The 18,881-nt window shown below is 34.5% G+C and overlaps 1 long non-coding RNA gene across 1 annotated transcript; it reads right to left on the bottom strand.

Annotated features, from left to right (window-relative positions):
* Positions 1–6,967: 6,967 nt before the first annotated feature.
* LOC117213381 lies at positions 6,968–15,769 on the bottom strand. The gene is made up of 5 exons (XR_004488644.1): positions 15,647–15,769; positions 15,432–15,583; positions 10,468–10,595; positions 7,635–7,766; positions 6,968–7,008 (listed from the first exon to the last, which is right to left on the bottom strand). It is a non-coding gene; the product is annotated as an uncharacterized LOC117213381 (long non-coding RNA).
* Between the last annotated feature and the right edge of the window lie 3,112 nt (positions 15,770–18,881).

Here is an 18,881-nt window from a genome sequence, read left to right as displayed (position 1 = left end):
ACGTCATACCATATAACGTATTACGTTATAACGTTATAACATATAACGTAATACGTTATAACGTCCTCCCATATAACGTAATACGTTAAAGCGTCATCCCATGTAACGTAATACGTTATAACGTCATCCCATATAACGTAATATGGTATAACGTCATCCCATATAACGCAATACGTCATAACGTCATCCCATATAACGTAATACGTTATAACGTCGTTCCATATAACGTAATACGGTCTAACGTTATACCATATAACGTATTACGTTATGACGTTATAACATATAACGTAATACGTTATAACGTTATACCATACTGCGTAATACGTTATAACGTCATCCCATATAACGTAATACGTTATAACGTCATCCCATATAACGTAACACGTTATAACGTCATACCATATAACGTATTACGTTATAACCTTATAACATATAACGTAATACGTTATAACGTTATTCCATACTACGTAGTACGTTATAACGTCGTCCCATATAACGTAATACGTTATAACGTCATCCCATATAACGTAACACGTTATACGTCATACCATATAACGTATTACGGTATAACGTCATACCATATAACGTATTACGTTATAACCTTATAACATATAACGTAATACGTTATAACGTTATTCCATACTACGTAGTACGTTATAACGTCGTCCCATATAACGTAATACGTTATAACGTCGTCCCATATAACGTAATACGTTATAACGTCATCCCATATAACGTAACACGTTATAACGTCATACCATATAACGTATTACGTTATAACCTTATAACATATAACGTAATACGTTATAACGTTATTCCATACTACGTAGTACGTTATAACGTCGTCCCATATAACGTAATACGTTATAACGTCATCCCATATAACGTAACACGTTATAACGTCATACCATATAACGTATTACGTTATAACGTTATAACATATAACGTAATACGTTATAACGTTATACCATACTGCGTAATACGTTGTAACGTCGTCCCATATAACGTAATACGTTATAACGTCATTACATATAACGTAATACTTTATAACGTCATACCATATAACGTATTACGTTATAGCGTTATAACATATAACGTAATACGTTATAATGTTATACCATACTACGTAGTAATTTATAACGTCGTCCCATATAACGTAATACGTTATTCCGTCATACCATATAACGTAAGACGTTTTAACGTCATACCATATAACGTAATACGTTATAACGTTATATCATACTACGTAGTAATTTATAACGTCGTCCCATATAACGTAATACGTTATTCCGTCATACCATATAACGTAAGACGTTTTAACGTCATACCATATAACGGAATACGTTATAACGTCATCCCACATAACGTAATACGGTATAACGCCACACCATATAACCTATTTACGTTATAACGCCATACCATATAACGTATTACGTTATAACGTCATTCCATATAACGTAATACGTTATTACGTCATCCCATATAAGGTAATACGTTATAACGTTGTCCCATATAACCTATTACGTTATACAGTCATCCCATATAACGTAATACGTTACAACGTCATCCCATAGAACGTAATACGTTATAACGTCATACCATATAACGTATTACGTTATAACGTCATCCAATATAACGTAATACGTTATAACGTCATCCCATATAACGTAATACGGTATAACGTCATACCATATAATCTATTTATATTATAACGTCATACCATATTACGTAATACGTTATAACGTCGTCCCATATAACGTAATACGTTATAACGGCATCCCATATAACGTAATACGGTATAACGTCATACCATATAACGTATTACGTTATAACGTCATACCATATAACCTAACACGTTATAACGGTATTCCATATAACGTAATACGTTATAGCGCCCTCCCGTATAACGTAATATGTTATAACGTCATACCATATAACGTATTACGTTATATCGTTATAACATATAACGTAATACGTTATAACGTTATACCATACTGCGTAATACGTTATAACGTCATTACATATAACGTAATACGTTATAACGTCATACCATATAACGTATTACGTTATAGCGTTATAACATATAACGTAATACGTTATAACGTTATACCATACTACGTAGTAATTTATAACGTCGTCCCATATAACGTAATACGTTATTCCGTCATACCATATAACGTAAGACGTTTTAACGTCATACCATATAACGGAATACGTTATAACGTCATCACATATAACGTAATACGTTATTACGTCATCCAATATAAAGTAATACCGCATAACGTCATATCATATAACCTATTACGTTATAACGTCATACCATATAACGTAATACGTTACAACGTCATCCAATATAAATTAATACCGTATAACGTCATATCATATAATCTATTACGTTATAACGTCATCCCATATAACGTAATACGTTACAACGTCATCCAATATAAAGTAATACCGCATAACGTCATATCATATAACCTATTACGTTATAACGTCATACCATATAACGTAATACGTTATAACGTCATCCCATATAACGTAATACGGTATAACGTCATCCCAAATAACGTAATACGTTATAACGTCATACCATATAACGCATTACGTTATAGCGTTATAACATATAACGTAATACGTTATAACGTTATACCATACTACATAGTACGTTATAACGTCGTCCCATACAACGTAATACGTTATTACGTCATACCATATAACGTAAGACGTTTTAACGTCATACCATATAACGTAATACGTTAGAACGTCCTCCTATATAACGAAATACGTTGTAAGGTCATCCCATATAACGTAATACGTTATAACGTGATCCAATATAACGTAATACGATATAACGTCATTCCATATAACGTAATACGTTATAACGTCGTCCCATATAACGTAATACGTTATAACGTCGTCCCATATAACGTAATACGTCATAACGTCATACCATATAACGTATTACGTTATAACGTTATACCATACTACGTAGTACGTTATAACGTCGTCCCATATAACGTAATACGTTATTACGTCATACCATATAACGTGAGACGTTTTAACGTCATACCATATAACGTATTACGTTATAACGTTATAACATATAACGTAATACGTTATAAGGTTATACCATACTACGTAGTACGTTATAACGTCGTCCCATATAACGTAATACGTTATTACGTCATACCATATAACGTAATACGTTATAACGTCATATCATATAACCTATTACGTTATAACGTCATACCATATAACGTAATACGTTATAACGTCGTCCCATATAACGTAATACGTTATAACGTCATCCCATATAACGTAATACGTTATAACGTCATACCATATAACGTATTACGTTATAACGTTATAACATATATCGTAATACGTTATAACGTTATACCATACAACGTAGTACGTTATAACTTCGTCCCATATAACGTAATACGTTATAACGTCATCCCATATAACGTAATACGTTATAACGTCATACCACATAACGTATTACGTTATAACGATATAACATATAACGTAATACGTTATAACGTTATACCATACCACGTAGTACGTTATAACGTCGTCCCATATAACGTAATACGTTATTGCGTCATACCATATAACGTAATACGTTATAACGTCGTCCCATATAACGTAATACGTCATAACGTCTTCCCATATAACGTAATACGTTATATCGTCATCCCATATAACGTAATACGTTATAACGTCATACCATATAACGTAATACGTTAGAACGTCCTCCTATATAACGAAATACGTTGTAAGGTCATCCCATATAACGTAATACGTTATAACGTCATCCAATATAACGTAATACGATATGACGTCATTCCATATAACGTAATGCGTTATAACGTCGTCCCATATAACGTAATACGTTATAACGTCATCCCAAATAACGTAATACGTTATAACGTCATACCATATAACGTATTACGTTATAGCGTTATAACATATAACGTAATACGTTATAACGTTATACCATACTACGTAGTACGTTATAACGTCGTCCCATATAACGTAATACGTTATTACGTCATACCATATAACGTGAGACGTTTTAACGACATACCATATAACGTAATACGTTATAACGTCATCCCATATAACGTAATACGGTATAACGTCATCCCATATAACGAAATACGTTATAACGTCATCCCATATAATGTAATACGTTATAACGTCGTCCCATATAACGTAATACGTTATAACGTCATCCCATATAACGTAATACGTTATAACGTCGTTCCATATAACGTAATACGGTCTAACGTCATCCCATATATCGTAGTACGTTATTATGTCATACCATATAACGTAATACGTTATAACGTCGTCCCATATAACGTAATACGTCATAACGTCGTCCCATATAACGTAATACGTTATAACGTCATCCCAAAAAAAGGAATACGTTATAACGTCATACCATATAACGTATTACGTTATAGCGTTATAACATATAACGTAATACGTTATAACGTTATACCATACTACGTAGTACGTTATAACGTCGTCCAATATAACGTAATACGTTATTACGTCGTACCATATAACGTGAGACTTTTTAACGTCATACCATATAACGTAATACGTTATAACGTCATCCCATATAACGTAATACGGTATAACGTCATCCCATATAACGAAATACGTTATAACGTGATCCCATATAACGTAATACGTTATAACGTCATCCCATATAACGTAATAAAGTATAACGTCATACCATATAAGATATTGACGTTATAACGTCATACCATATAACGTAATACGGTATAACGTCATACCATATAACCTATTTACGTTATAACGTCATACCATATAACGTATTACGTTATAACGTCATTCCATATAACGTAATACGTTGTAACGTCATACCATATAACCTAACACGTTATAACGGTATTCCATATAACGTAATACGTTATAGCGCCCTCCCATATAACGTAATATGTTATAACGTCATAGCATATAACGTACTACGTTATATAGTTATAACATATAACGTAATACGTAATAACGTTATACCATACTGCGTAATACGTTATAACGTCGTCCCATATAACGTTATACGTTATTACGTCGTCCCACATAACGTAATACGTTATAACGTTCTCCCATATAACGTAATACGTTATAGCGCCCTCCCATATATCGTAATATGTTATAACGTCATACCATATAACGTATTACGTTATAACGTTATAACATATAACGTAATACGGTATAACGTTATACCATACTGCGTAATACGTTATAACGTCCTCCCATATAACGTAATACGTTAAAGCGTCATCCCATGTAACGTAATACGTTATAACGTCATCCCATATAACGTAATACGGTATAACGTCATCCCATATAACGCAATACGTCATAACGTCATACCATATAACCTATTACGTTACAACGTCATCCAATATAACGTAATACCGCATAACGTCATACCATATCACCTATTACGTTATAACGTCATCCCATATAACTTAATACGTTACAACGTCATCCAATATAAAGTAATACCGCATAACGTCATATCATATAACCTATTACGTTATAACGTCATACCATATAACGTAATACGTTATAACGTCATCCCATATAACGTAATACGTTATAACGTCGTTCCATATAACGTAATACGGTCTAACGGCATCCCATATAACGTAATACGTTATATCGTCGTCCCATATAACGTAATACGTTATAACGTCATACCATATAACGTATTACGTTATAGCGTTATAACATACAACGTAATACGTTATAACGTTATACCATACTACGTAGTACGTTATAACGTCGTCCCATATAACGTAACATGTTATTACGTCATACCATATAACGTGAGACGTTTTAACGTCATACCATATAACGTATTACGTTATAACGTTATAACATATAACGGAATACGTTATAACGTTATACCATACTACGTAGTACGTTATAACGTCGTCCCATATAACGTAATACGTTATTACGTCATACCATATAACGTAATACGTTATAACGTCATACCCTATAACGTATTACGTTATAACTTCATTCCATATAACGTAATACGTTATAACGTTATACCATATAACGTAATACCATATAACGTAATACATTATAACGTTATACCATATAACGTAAAACGTCATTTCGTTATACCATATAACGTAATACGTTATAACGTAATGCCATATAACGTAATACGTGATAACGAAATACCATATAACGTAATACGTTATAACGTAATACCATATAACGTAAAACGTCATTTCGTTATACCTTATAACGTAATACGGTATAACGTTATACCATATAACGTAATAATAACAAAATTGATAACGTAAATAAATCTTATATATTTGTTTCAAGAAATGATAGCTTGCTTGTGAGCGGTATCTTTAGACAGGTTGTTGATAACTGGATGTTAATTCGGATTTTATATTTTCAATAACTTCGCATGAGTATTTTAGTCAAATCTAGCACGAATCGAACAGGTGAAAACAATCTATACGGCGTTCGTGCTGAGGTGGTATGGTGATAGGTGCGTAAGGAACTACTCTTGGTGTTTTTAACGAACAATAGTTTATTTAGAACTAATCAACAATCAGAGTTAACAATTAACAATTAACAATTACACTTAACAGACAATTGGTAACAACTAACAAATAACGATAGACACCGAGAGATCATTCGACGCGTTGCTATGCAAATAATACCGAGGAGTTACACATTTAATGGCGTAAGACAGACTGCCTGTGCTTTTGTTTCGGATCGCGCAGATTCTTCCCTTCGTAGCCCATCGATATCGTAGCCCAGTGCTGGCACGTGTATGCTCTTCCGAGAATTCGGCGGAAAGAGTGTGAAGATATCGATGGTACATTGGGCACGTCGGTGTTGCGCTTTGGCGGCGTCGCGCTTTGCATCCGGAGCCGTTGAAAAGTTCCGTGGCCCGTGCCGCCACAGTGCTTGGCAGGCTTTTATTTTGTTTACCTAGTGGATCGGTATGATAGAGTTCGAGACATGTGGAAAGTACGGCTTCCAGGCAAGCAGGGGCTGATTCAGCGCATTAAAATAAGAAGAAAATTTCGTATAAACGTTTTCGAGTAGACGCTTGCTTTGTGTCACAGTACTTTCTTACCTATCTTTAGAGAAATTACTCGAATCGACCAGTTCCAGTTTCTACGGAAACGCGAATGCGTCGCGTCATAGATCGTCCATCTTGTTCGAACAGCTTACACGAATTTGTCGAAAATTTTGATCGTCACGTCAACTAACGTTTTATAAGTAAGAGATTTTAAACGCCCCCGTATTTAATAATCGAACGGATTCGGATCCGAAGAGCGTATTGGTCCGGAAATAAGGCCAGCACGATTTATCTATTTTCCAAGAAATCGTTCATCTGTGTAATGTTTAGCATCGCAAAATAAGCTATAAGCGGAACGTATGGTCATATTAGGCATATTATGTTATATAAAATTTTCTTCTTATTTCAGTATTCAGAATCAACCTCTGCCATATTTTCCACGTGTTCTGATTCACCTTGTATAATATATAAGAATGATAATTGCAAATATATTTGTATAATAACTCTATGATAAGCGCTTAATAATACATACAGTGAACTTGTAGAGAGTAACGTTTGCTGACTGTCGGAGGCACATTGTTGCTGTCTATGCAAAGACAAGTGCCCATTTCTTGTCGAAGAACTCCAGTCAATTCTAGCGTTTCACCCACATAAGTTTTCAACGCTGAAACATGAAAATATATAGTCGTTATTTTTTAGCTTTGCCTCTATTTCATCTTCATCTTATCTGCTTACGCGCTTAATAATAGAACTAGGTTTGGTCTACGTAAAAAGTAACTTCTTTTTATTAAGACTCATATTTATTAAGATTTAATAAGATACAATTTATTAAGATACATGTAACGAAAGGCAGGAAGTAGTAACATTTTACGTGAATTTGCATGGATCGAATATGCTGATGTGCTTACGAATAAGAGAGTATTGATCGATAATTATTAAAGCCAATTGTTTGTGACATGGGAATAAGCAAAAGTCATTTTTAAGTTTAAAGATCTTTAGTTTAGTATTGAAATGTGTTTAATGTATTTTAGCAAAAGTAGATAAAATAGGAATATTAAAAAGTTGTGTTTGGAAGACAAAATTTGACAAAAATGATGCATATACAAATGCTATCTGTGGTCATTAATATATTTTTTCGTTATCGACAGAACATTTTCCCTTGATTTTATTGACATACTGGATTAATCACTTCTTTAAGTTACTCGTTCTTGAAACAACATCAAAATCGTATATTGTTTCGTGCTAAAAAATCTACTAAATCCATTGACAGTGAAACGATATTTCGTATACGGTTCTTACAAGAATTATTATTATTTAAGACTTAGGAAAACGTATATACAGTAGCCACGCACACTGTGCGTATTTCTGGCGCGCGTTTCCGTTCAGTGACAGTACTTCGGCGGACTGGATTGCCGAAGCGAAAGGGTTAAAAAAATACGATAAAATCACATGTAGCTCTCTATTTGTCTAGTCGCTTTTGTAGCAATATCACTATGTCCTCTGACATACTTGAGGTTTCTTACAATTCATAAATTAAATGAACAACTGTGCAAGCGAAATCGCTGCTGTAGAATCCCCGCTTCTGTAGAATCAGTCGTATGGATTTCAAAATTTAGTGTGTCGCCGGGATTAGCGTTATCCAAAGTACGCCACAGGAATAGAACATAAAGATATTTCTCAAAATTTGTTATTGCTGGTATGATATTGCTGAAATACAAGGCTGCAGTTTCTTAATGTCGTCAAAACATTCAGTTCTTTTTTGGTCAGTCACTTTTCGCGTGTGTCACGACCGGCATACTTCAAATCCGACGGACTGACGATAGAGATAAAGCACTCGGCGACAATGTATATCGCCGAAGTGCCTAATGAACCATCAACATCCCAACGGTCCTTCCACCGAAGGTTCTAGAAGGAAGAGCACGTGGCAACGATCGCGGACGCCTAGCAAATGCATGGACGGTGGGGATGTTGAGGGATGACAAAAGAAAGTAATCGGATCCGATCGAAAGTAAAATCATAAGAGTCAGTCTTAGAAAGTCACGCCTAGAGTTCGGAAGTAGATTGTAAAGTGTATTGATGTTAGAAAAAAAATAAAGTTTTCTTTTTTTATTTTTTACCTCAAATTCCTTTTTTATTTTGTTATTTTACGTGACACATACATCGACACTCTGTGTTACCACAGATTTTATACGAAATAGTGAAATTGGAAATTGAATACTGTATTCAGAGTTAAAATATAATGCTATATGGAAATGAAATAGCACTTCAAAGACTTGATAGATTTCGTTAATAAAATAAAGCAAAATAAATCTTTAATTCACTCACTACGAATTTATGGTATTGATTAAAATCAATGAATGTAGAGTTACTTCCGATTAAGGGTACAACTGTTATAAATTAAGAGCATAATTACATTGAATTAATGGGAAAATGTTGTTATAAATTATTGGTATAACTGTTAAGAATTAATGATGTAATTGTTTTAAATTAATGGCTTAAATGTTATAAATTAATGGCTTAGAAGGTATAAATGAATAGCTTAAATGTTATAAATTAATAGTTTAAATGTATAAAATAACAGTTTAAATGTTGTACATTATTGGCTTAGATGTTGAAAATTAATAGCTTAAATGTTATAAATTAATGGCTTAAATGTTATAAATTAATAGTTTAAATGTTATAAATTAATGGCTTAAATGTATAAAATAATAGTTCAAGTATTGTAAATTAATGGCTAAGATGTTGTAAATTAATAGCCTAAATGTTATAAATTAATAACTTAAATGTATAAAATAACAGTTCAAATGTTATAAATTAATGGCTTAGATGTTGTAAATTAATAACTTAAATGTTATAAATTAATAGCACAAATGTTGTTGAGAATTGTGGATCTTTGAAGTCGAAATAATGTTATAAGAACACTAAATTTATACTGAGGATTAATTTTAAAATAGTAATATATTTATTTCATGGACGATTTCTTATATATTCATCGATACACACTTGCACGCGTCTCAGCACTTTCTTCTATACCCGACTGTTAACCGACTGAACAGTTTACATTCATCTGTTTTCGAGACGCCGCGCACACACATACATCCACACGCTGATATTCACATACAAGTATCTCTACTACACATTTAACCCAGTCCAACACAGAAAATTATACATATCTCAACAAATGTTATAAATTAATAGTTTAGACGTTATAAATTAATTGCTTATATGTTATATATTAATGGCTTAAATGTTATAAATTAATAGTTTAAATATTATAAATTAATTTCTCAAGTATTGTAAATTAATGGCTTAGACGTTATAAATTACTAGTTACAATGTTGTTATTTGATATTTTTTTTATTTACCTTATATTTAAATTCTTCTTGGATGTTCACTGTCCGGAATTTCAGGCACGAAAGAGCTCGCGCGCGACTTCCGCGTTCCTTATATATCTTGACAAGGTGTCGAGATGTCAATCAAACGTTAACGATCTCTTGACATAGCAAAGGACGGGTTTTCCATTATAACAAAATCAAATTGAACAATTTCTTAATTTTTATCGTAAATTGGCGCCTTCGACGATTTAATACGCTATCCAGTTTTATCATTTTAATAGTTTCTACAAACTAAGACTAAATTCACACCTCCTTGATACTAGTTTTCGACTATCAATTAGTTTGAACAAAAAGGGAAAAGAGCCTAACGGCAGTCGATGACGTTACTGTGAAATATGTTATGGTATTTAAATAATCAGCCAGATAAAATTCATATTAATCATTATATTATATTATCGATATTCGTTCATTTACTCGTGCTAATTACAAAATAAAATGTTCTCTTTTCTTGAATAACACCTACATCACCGTCTGCGATATTTAAATTTCTTATTTAATGCTTATTTAAAAGTCAGGTACCTTTTTAATTTCTCTCAAGTTAAACGAGTAAATTTACTCGTTATAGTTGTAACATAAAATGGCTATTTTCTTCAATACCACTTGCATCGCTGTACGTGATACAAATATTAATTATGTATCGAATAATATGTACCAATTGGCTGTAATCGCGGTTAGGTATTTCTTCGTTTGATCTATCAAGAGATCTATTAGGCTATTAGCGAAAGACTTATTGATTCCTCCAAGATGTATCTTAACTTAAATCTTAAAGATTAACTAAATGATTATATTTGATTAGTATTCGACAGTGTCTATCATATTCAGCCATCTTCTTTTATAATTGATACTGCTCGGATCAATTATTTTATAATAAATTGCAGATTATGCCACGGTATATTATAAGATATTTGTCTATAGCTCTTTTTTTCTAATTCGTTGATTTTATTATTAGTCTCGTTGGTTTTTCCTGTGAGTATCTGCTGTACGTACATTGGAAATACATAATGGATACGTACATTATATATATATTTTAAAATATAAAAATAAAAAATTAACAATACTATTATAAATATTGCTATTATAATTAATTAATAATAATTTAATTAGATAATTAAATTAAAATAATTTATAAATATTTAACGTAATAAAATAAAATTTTTTAATAAAATTGATAAAAATTGAATTATCTTGTATATAAGTATATATTAATATATAATTATTAATTTTAAATATATTAATTTTAAAATCTTTATACATATATGTAATATCGTGATGTAATATGTTTACAAAAGTGGACAATAGAGATGTTAATCAGACAGAAAAGACGATTGTGGCTTAACTTGAACTATTCATACCAAACGTACAGAACACAGCGCAATCCACACTCTCTCGGCAACGCCACTCGCAACCTCCGTCTCCGCTCAACTCGCACTCGGCTCCTCGACTTGCACTCTGCTCCTCGACTCGCACTCTGCTTTTCGACTGACTGTTGTCGCATTCCATTGCCCTTTTCCTAGGCCCACCGCACACGTGTTCTGCAGACGCTCGTGGCCAGGGTCACGTAGGTCTTTTCCACGAAACTATGCACTTGAAAAGACCGATGACACATTGATGGGCCCGACGGCGCCTCGGCTCTCGCGACATTGTTCATAGTTCGCCCGATATTTCCCAGGCCTTTCGTCCACGATACTACATATATTTAATTCTATAAAAAAATTAAGATATAAATATAAATATTTTAACTTTAAATTGAAAAAAATGCATTATATATAATTAAATATTTATATATAAAAATTAATATAAATTATAAATATTTTATTATCTTGAGATATATAATTAAATTATTATTAATAATAGGTAATATTAATTTATAATTATTTATTTATATATATATATATACGTCAGGTTTACATTAGAATTAGGGTTAGAGGCATGAAACGAATCTTCGTTTGGGTTACACGTTGTCGTTATGCAATAGAGAAGACATTGACTAGTGCAAATACGATTACCATAGAACCGGACAAGTAACCGTGGTTATTAGATATTCGAGAGACTAATGACAATGATCCTAGGTTCAATAACGAATCCGCGGACAACGGGACGGTAATCGTACGCACTCGCAAAAAAGACATCGACTCCTGACTGTCGGACGCCAACGCTGCGACGCATCTTAGTCCCCATCAGAGATAAGGCCCCAACCCCGACTTTCGGACTCCTTGGAATCCACACCAAACCCCCCAACATCCCCAAGCCAGGGTGTATATAAGCCGAGACTTCACCCAGCCCGGGGAGTTCTCGTTCTAGTTGCTGTTCTTGTACAACACCCCTTTCTCTGTTCAACGTTATTCTACTGTAAGTGCCAAAGTCATAATAAAGTTCGATAAAAGAGAATTAATAGTTGGGCTACGACTCAGCTTTCTTTTCTCTCGCAACCCAAGTACCAACTTTACGTGACATTTTGGCGATCCGTGCCAGGATCCATCAACTTCAAGAAAACGAAATTACGCATTTCGGCATACGTGCATCATTGAAGATTGAGGGATCAGCGGACCTCTGCAGATCAGCTCACTTTGCGTGAAAACGACTTCTACGGAAAGCGGACTACGGTCATCACCAAAATTGAAACTGGTCACGAAAAGAAGAATATTCAGGTAAAGAATTGGATTCTTTTAAATATTATCGTACTCGTCGCAATAGCTTCGCTAGTACAGACTCCAACAACAGTACAATAACCACTATGAGCAAAAAATCAGAAGACACATCTTCTGTTAGCCCTATGGCTACTGGTGTGGATCCAAGTATTCGGGCCATACTAGACGCTATGCAGAAGCAGAACGAAATCAATTTAAGAAAACTGTTAAAGGAGACTATTAAAGCAGCGACTAGTCGGAGTTATCAGGGTAGTTTAGTTTCTAATAATTTGAACAAAAGCTTGGAGAAAACAGACGTTACTGTGGGAAATGAAGAAATGGTTTTGAAATAATTTTCAAAAGAATTGCAGTCTAATGTAGAAAATTCTTATGAAAAGAAAGTATCAATTGACACCGCTTCACAGGATTATATTTTCATTAAAACAGACTTAATGTTTGATGTCAATAGCTCAACAGAATACCAGAAAGAGTCTGTGAAACGAAGGAAAGAAGATATTGCAGTATTGTATAATGATTTGTCACCATCTTCGCCACAAGATACTCAAAATTTACAAGAATGGTTTGACAAAAAAAGTAAAAGTTTAGGAGAAGCAGAAAAAGATCATAACAAGAAGGATAATATTTCAATGAGAAATATTTTGGACGGCGATACAAATAAAGAAAACCAAATTGAAACGAAGGAATTAGGAGCAGTTAGTAAATCAACTGCTGAAAATGATACAAAATCAATAGACAACGTTGAACAAAATATATCATTAGAATCCATACAAAAAGCAAGAGATAATGCTTACAATAATGAACATTTGCTTATAGAAGAAGACCAAATGATGACAGCGAAAAATACGTGTGACACTACAGAATCAAAAACTTCAGCAGATCTTATGTCGAGAAATTTAGATGCTAATACACAAGAGAAGTCTTTAGAGAATAAAGATGACAAGAATCCATCTCCATCTATGTTAGATAGTAGTAAACGGAGCAGTCGTTATAATGTTGCTGCAAAGCCTGCTACTTCGCCAAAATTTGAAGAAATTGTTTATAATCAAACCAGACAATCAAACACAAATAAAATTTTGCGAAGCGCTTTAAAGACGAAATTAATCGAAGACAAGTCTGAAGTAATTAATAAACAAAAGGCATCGGAAAATGTAGAAAATAAATTTGCCAAAGAAGAAAAAAGAGGTGTTAAACAAAAATCAATTTCAGATAGTGAAACATAGTATATAATTTTATATTTTAAAAATATGAGGCATACTATTTAAGATTGTCATCGATTTAAAATCAAAGTATGAAAAGGATACCCTGGAGAGAGTAAAACACAGAATCATTCCAACTAAACATTCAGATCGTAGCGACACCTAGGTATCGTCTTACAATTAAATCTCGGTCTCGAATGGATTAAAATGAAATACATACTTGCAGCTTCAACATCTTCAATATCGAGGAGATTCAAACTTTACAAATAAATGTAAATTGCGATGTAAAACAAAGCGATGTAAAAAGGGAAAAAGGAGGAAAGAAGGAACAGGGAAACAAAGAGAAGAAACGAATTTTTCATTTTCTCGAAACTGGATTAAGTTTCAGGAAGACCATCCAAGTAATTGATGTCCTCTGTAATTATTTGTTAATCATGCGCGGAATCAGAACGATTCGACCTCGTTCCAAAGCAAATCGTTACTAGAGTAGAGACGGGAATTAATAATTCGTGTCAATTGTTCGATCGTGTTCACAAATTCAAATGCGGTTGAGTGGCGGAAACCATTTATAACACGTCCCATACAGCGTAGATCGCATACACGTCTTAGGATGTATTTTTGGTACTTATATATACTCTATATATATTCTTACTCTATATATACTTATATGTACTCTATATATATTCTCTATCTTAGATATACCATAAAATATTTCGTGAAATCGCGTATTCGTGTCTAATGTCAGGGATTCTCTTTCCATAAGTCTGCGTTCTCTATATTATCTTTCTTCCTTATCAGTAGGCATTCTCACAATTTGATTAATACTGCTCGTACAGGAATGTTAGGTTTTTGACGTTGTAAAATTTCACGTAAAATAATAATGCCTATATATCGACTAATTTATCAATTAATTAAATCCGTGTATATCAAGTTTTCTATAATTTAGTACTTTCGTGTAACTACAGAAATTTGATGCAATATAAAACTTGATTAAAACAGCGATTCATTAGGAAACGAGAATAATGATGCAAATATTTTTTGTAGCCATTATATAGGATTTCGATCGCATAATTAATCAGTATCAACTTACCAGTCTTTAACGGAAGAACAGAAAGAAGGGCAGGCGGTACACAGACCGCAATCATGATCATTTTCATGTAGACTGTCAGACTGCCGTACATCTTCGTTGGTCGTTAGAAGTAGCGACGAGAAGCGTAAAAGAAGTGCACTAGCCAGAAGTATCTGCGACAGAAATCAGAATACACTCGTTTTCGCATGGTTGGATCAATTTCGCGTGGGACTAACCTGATTGAACCTAACGCGGGATAATTGCTCAACTCACGACCTTAACCAGCCCGCTTGATTCTCTGTAAATGCTTGAAATTGACGCTTGGATTCTTTCCAGATTAACTAGCTTTGCCCCTCCCTCCCTTTATCTATTTTCTTAGATCGACTTAGAATGGATCGAACAAAGGCACAAAAGAATTCGAAGAAAACAACAACTTATTATCCAAATTGTTCATCGAGGGTAATCAATGCTGTATACTTCCTAGAATTAGGATGAATAGGGATTTGGAGAAACCCACCGGCCATGTCCAGAATAATAAAATATCTCGCTTTTGCAATGTCGCGACTCGATCCGCAATGAGGGGTAAAGGATACCGATCCGCGACCGTATATTTATTTAGTTCTCGAAAATCTGCCTATCATCTATCTGAACCATTGTTCGTCTTCACGAGTAACACGGGGCTCGCGAACGGTGAATTACTAGGCTTTATGATTTTTGGCTGTAATTAAGTCGCTTGTTCTATCACGTACTACTCTGCGCTCGCGAAGTCTATTAGGACTCCTTGTACGGCGATGTTAGGATCAATTAATTGTACTTCTAACTGTCCTGTATTTTTTTGTACGAGTACGTAGGAAACCCGTAACGGATGAATCTCTGAATTTTTGAAAAGAAAGATTAATCGACTTTTATCACTACCACGTACCTCATTGTCAACTTCATTGACGTCGATCTCGTTTTCAGCGGTTTTATTACGGGCATGAATTATTTTTGTTTTACACATAGCGAGGCTAGTTTGTGTAATATTACGTCAAGATCTTGGCTTAAAATTTGACGAGCAATCGCGATATCGTATTTTTAAATAACTATCAGCCAGGACATGAAAAATTTATCTCTAACCACTAACACCTGCAACGGACAAGATTTGAGCGATACGTTTAGTACCAACATCTCTTATTCCTCGCATTACTACTATATCAATCGTTCTTTTGCCAGAAATTCTCATGACTACGGATTCTTTAATTAGCGAACACTCGGCTCCGAAATCGGGGTAAAATGGAAACGACTCACCCGGATGGCTTGATCCACCAGTTAGCGCGTCCACTACGTAGAAGTCGATTCGACACTCGGTATTGAAATTATATTCAGGGCACTGCTTTGTAAAGGATTTTCCTCCATAATCAGATTGGTAGCTGCGCACCATGCAGCGGAGTCGAAAAATTGTTAGATTCCACACTCGATTTTTTGCACTAGCGACGGAATTAACTCGCGCACGATGGTCGTAAGCTCTTGCACTGTTATAACCGGCACTGATCCCACTTCTGATGTCGGGTTTACATTAGAATTAGGGTTAGGGGCGTGAAACAAATCTTCGTTTGGGTTACACGTTGTCGTCATGCAATAGAGAAGACATTGACTAGTGTAAATACGATTATTATAGAACCGGACAAGTAACCGTGGTAGTTAGGTACTCGAGAAACTAATGACAATGATCCTAGGTTCAATAACGAATCCGCGGTCGACGGGATGATAGATGAACGTACTCACAAAATCTATGTCGGACGCGTAATGTTCACTGGTCGTAAAGAGTTACTCCTTTCATCAATGAGATCGCGAGCGAGAATGCCTTTCCCGTCCCGATGATGCCACAGAGGAAAACTATAATGGGGTGTGTCTAAGGACACGAGATCATCGGATTCGTCGAGGAAAGCCTTCGTTTAGGAAGTAAGGGAAATTGACGTTGCTGCTAACTGGTCAATCTCCATATCGGTGGTTAGAAAAAGATGCTAGCCGCCCTCGAGGGAAAGTTGCTAGTGGGAGACGCCGCTCGTTGAAAAATATGTCTCCCCTATCTTCCCGTAGTTGGGACAAAGACTGTTTGTCTGTTTGAAGGACTTTAGTTAGCTAAACCTTAAGATTTATAACGGGCCCTCGGGCTAGCCGAACATTACTGCGGAGACGCATCGACATCTGGCAATCATCTTACTCGAAGAATAGGGTCTGCGTGTGGCGAGCCACGGGACAGAAACCGTTGGAATGTTTACTGTCGCGTGTCGCCACGAATATTTCTTTTAAGGAGAGCTATAGAATTACTCCATACCTTTGTTAGGCAAAGCGTTCATCCCGTGACCGCGGCTACGTTCGGCGATTGACTGTCGCCTCGAGCCCAAGCTCATTATCACAACTCTCGAACAATTACAATCGGATTGAATAACTACAATTGTTCAATTACAGCTATAGTAGACTCTAGGTTACAATGTTGCGGGATTATCCAAAATTCCAAAGGCTCCGGTGTTCTTTCATCTCCGACATATATATACATATACATAACTGTGTGCGTATATATATAATATACGTATAACAGCCAAAGTTCAGCTCTCAAGTGTACGCAAAACTTTTATGTTCATTTTACGCTATACCAGTATGTTTCATGAATTTGTTTGCTAACAGTATCGAAACAAATAACAAGCAGAGGACGAGCTATTCATGAATTGTTTTGCCAGCGTGTACGCTCCCAATATTTTCTATTTGAGAAAACATACTTGTTGCTATTGCAACTACAAATATCTTTACAGTCGACGCTTTTGCCGCGAATCATTGGCTAACATGTAAAATCGAGAAAAAACATGGTTTATTGTGATGGAAATGTGGAAAACCGCAAAACCGATATAGAAGGGAAAATAAAGGAAAGGAAGGTAGGGATAAGTAGAAGCTTGGGGCCAAGTTTAATTCACTGAAACGGAGCTGCTTGTATTATCGCAAAACAAAATTGCCAGTACGTCATTTCCGTACTCTCGTCCTCGCGAAAATGGTTTTGCTCGTTAAGAAAAAACGAAGAGACAGGGAAGAGAGGAAAAAGCAAACGGAGAGCGCTTTTAAAAAGCTGGCGAACCGTGTGTTACCACAACGAGATACGCGGTGCTATTTGTCGCTTTAAATTGTGTCGCAACTCGTTTTTGAGATCTTTGCCAGGGACGCGTTAAAACACGCTGCAAATATATTTCTGGCTTTTCTGGGGTTTAACTGAAATATGACAAATAACGTTGTAAAACATATGTACTTATGACTTACAGAGTAATTGAGTGTACAAAATATATAGTATACAAAATAGCCAGCGATTTAGGGCTTTAAAAGATCAAAAGAAAAGAAAAGAGAAGAAAAGAAAAGAAAAGAAAAGAAAAGAAAAGAAAAGAAAAGAAAAGAAGAAAGATAATATGTTGTGGCAGTCTAAGTCGATCTAAGAAAATAGATAAA

Source organism: Bombus bifarius, unplaced genomic scaffold (assembly GCF_011952205.1).
Source record: "Bombus bifarius isolate JDL3187 unplaced genomic scaffold, Bbif_JDL3187 scf7180000008838_frag, whole genome shotgun sequence".
Taxonomy (NCBI): Eukaryota; Metazoa; Arthropoda; class Insecta; order Hymenoptera; family Apidae; genus Bombus; species Bombus bifarius.
This window is presented reverse-complemented; position numbering and strand designations above follow the sequence as displayed.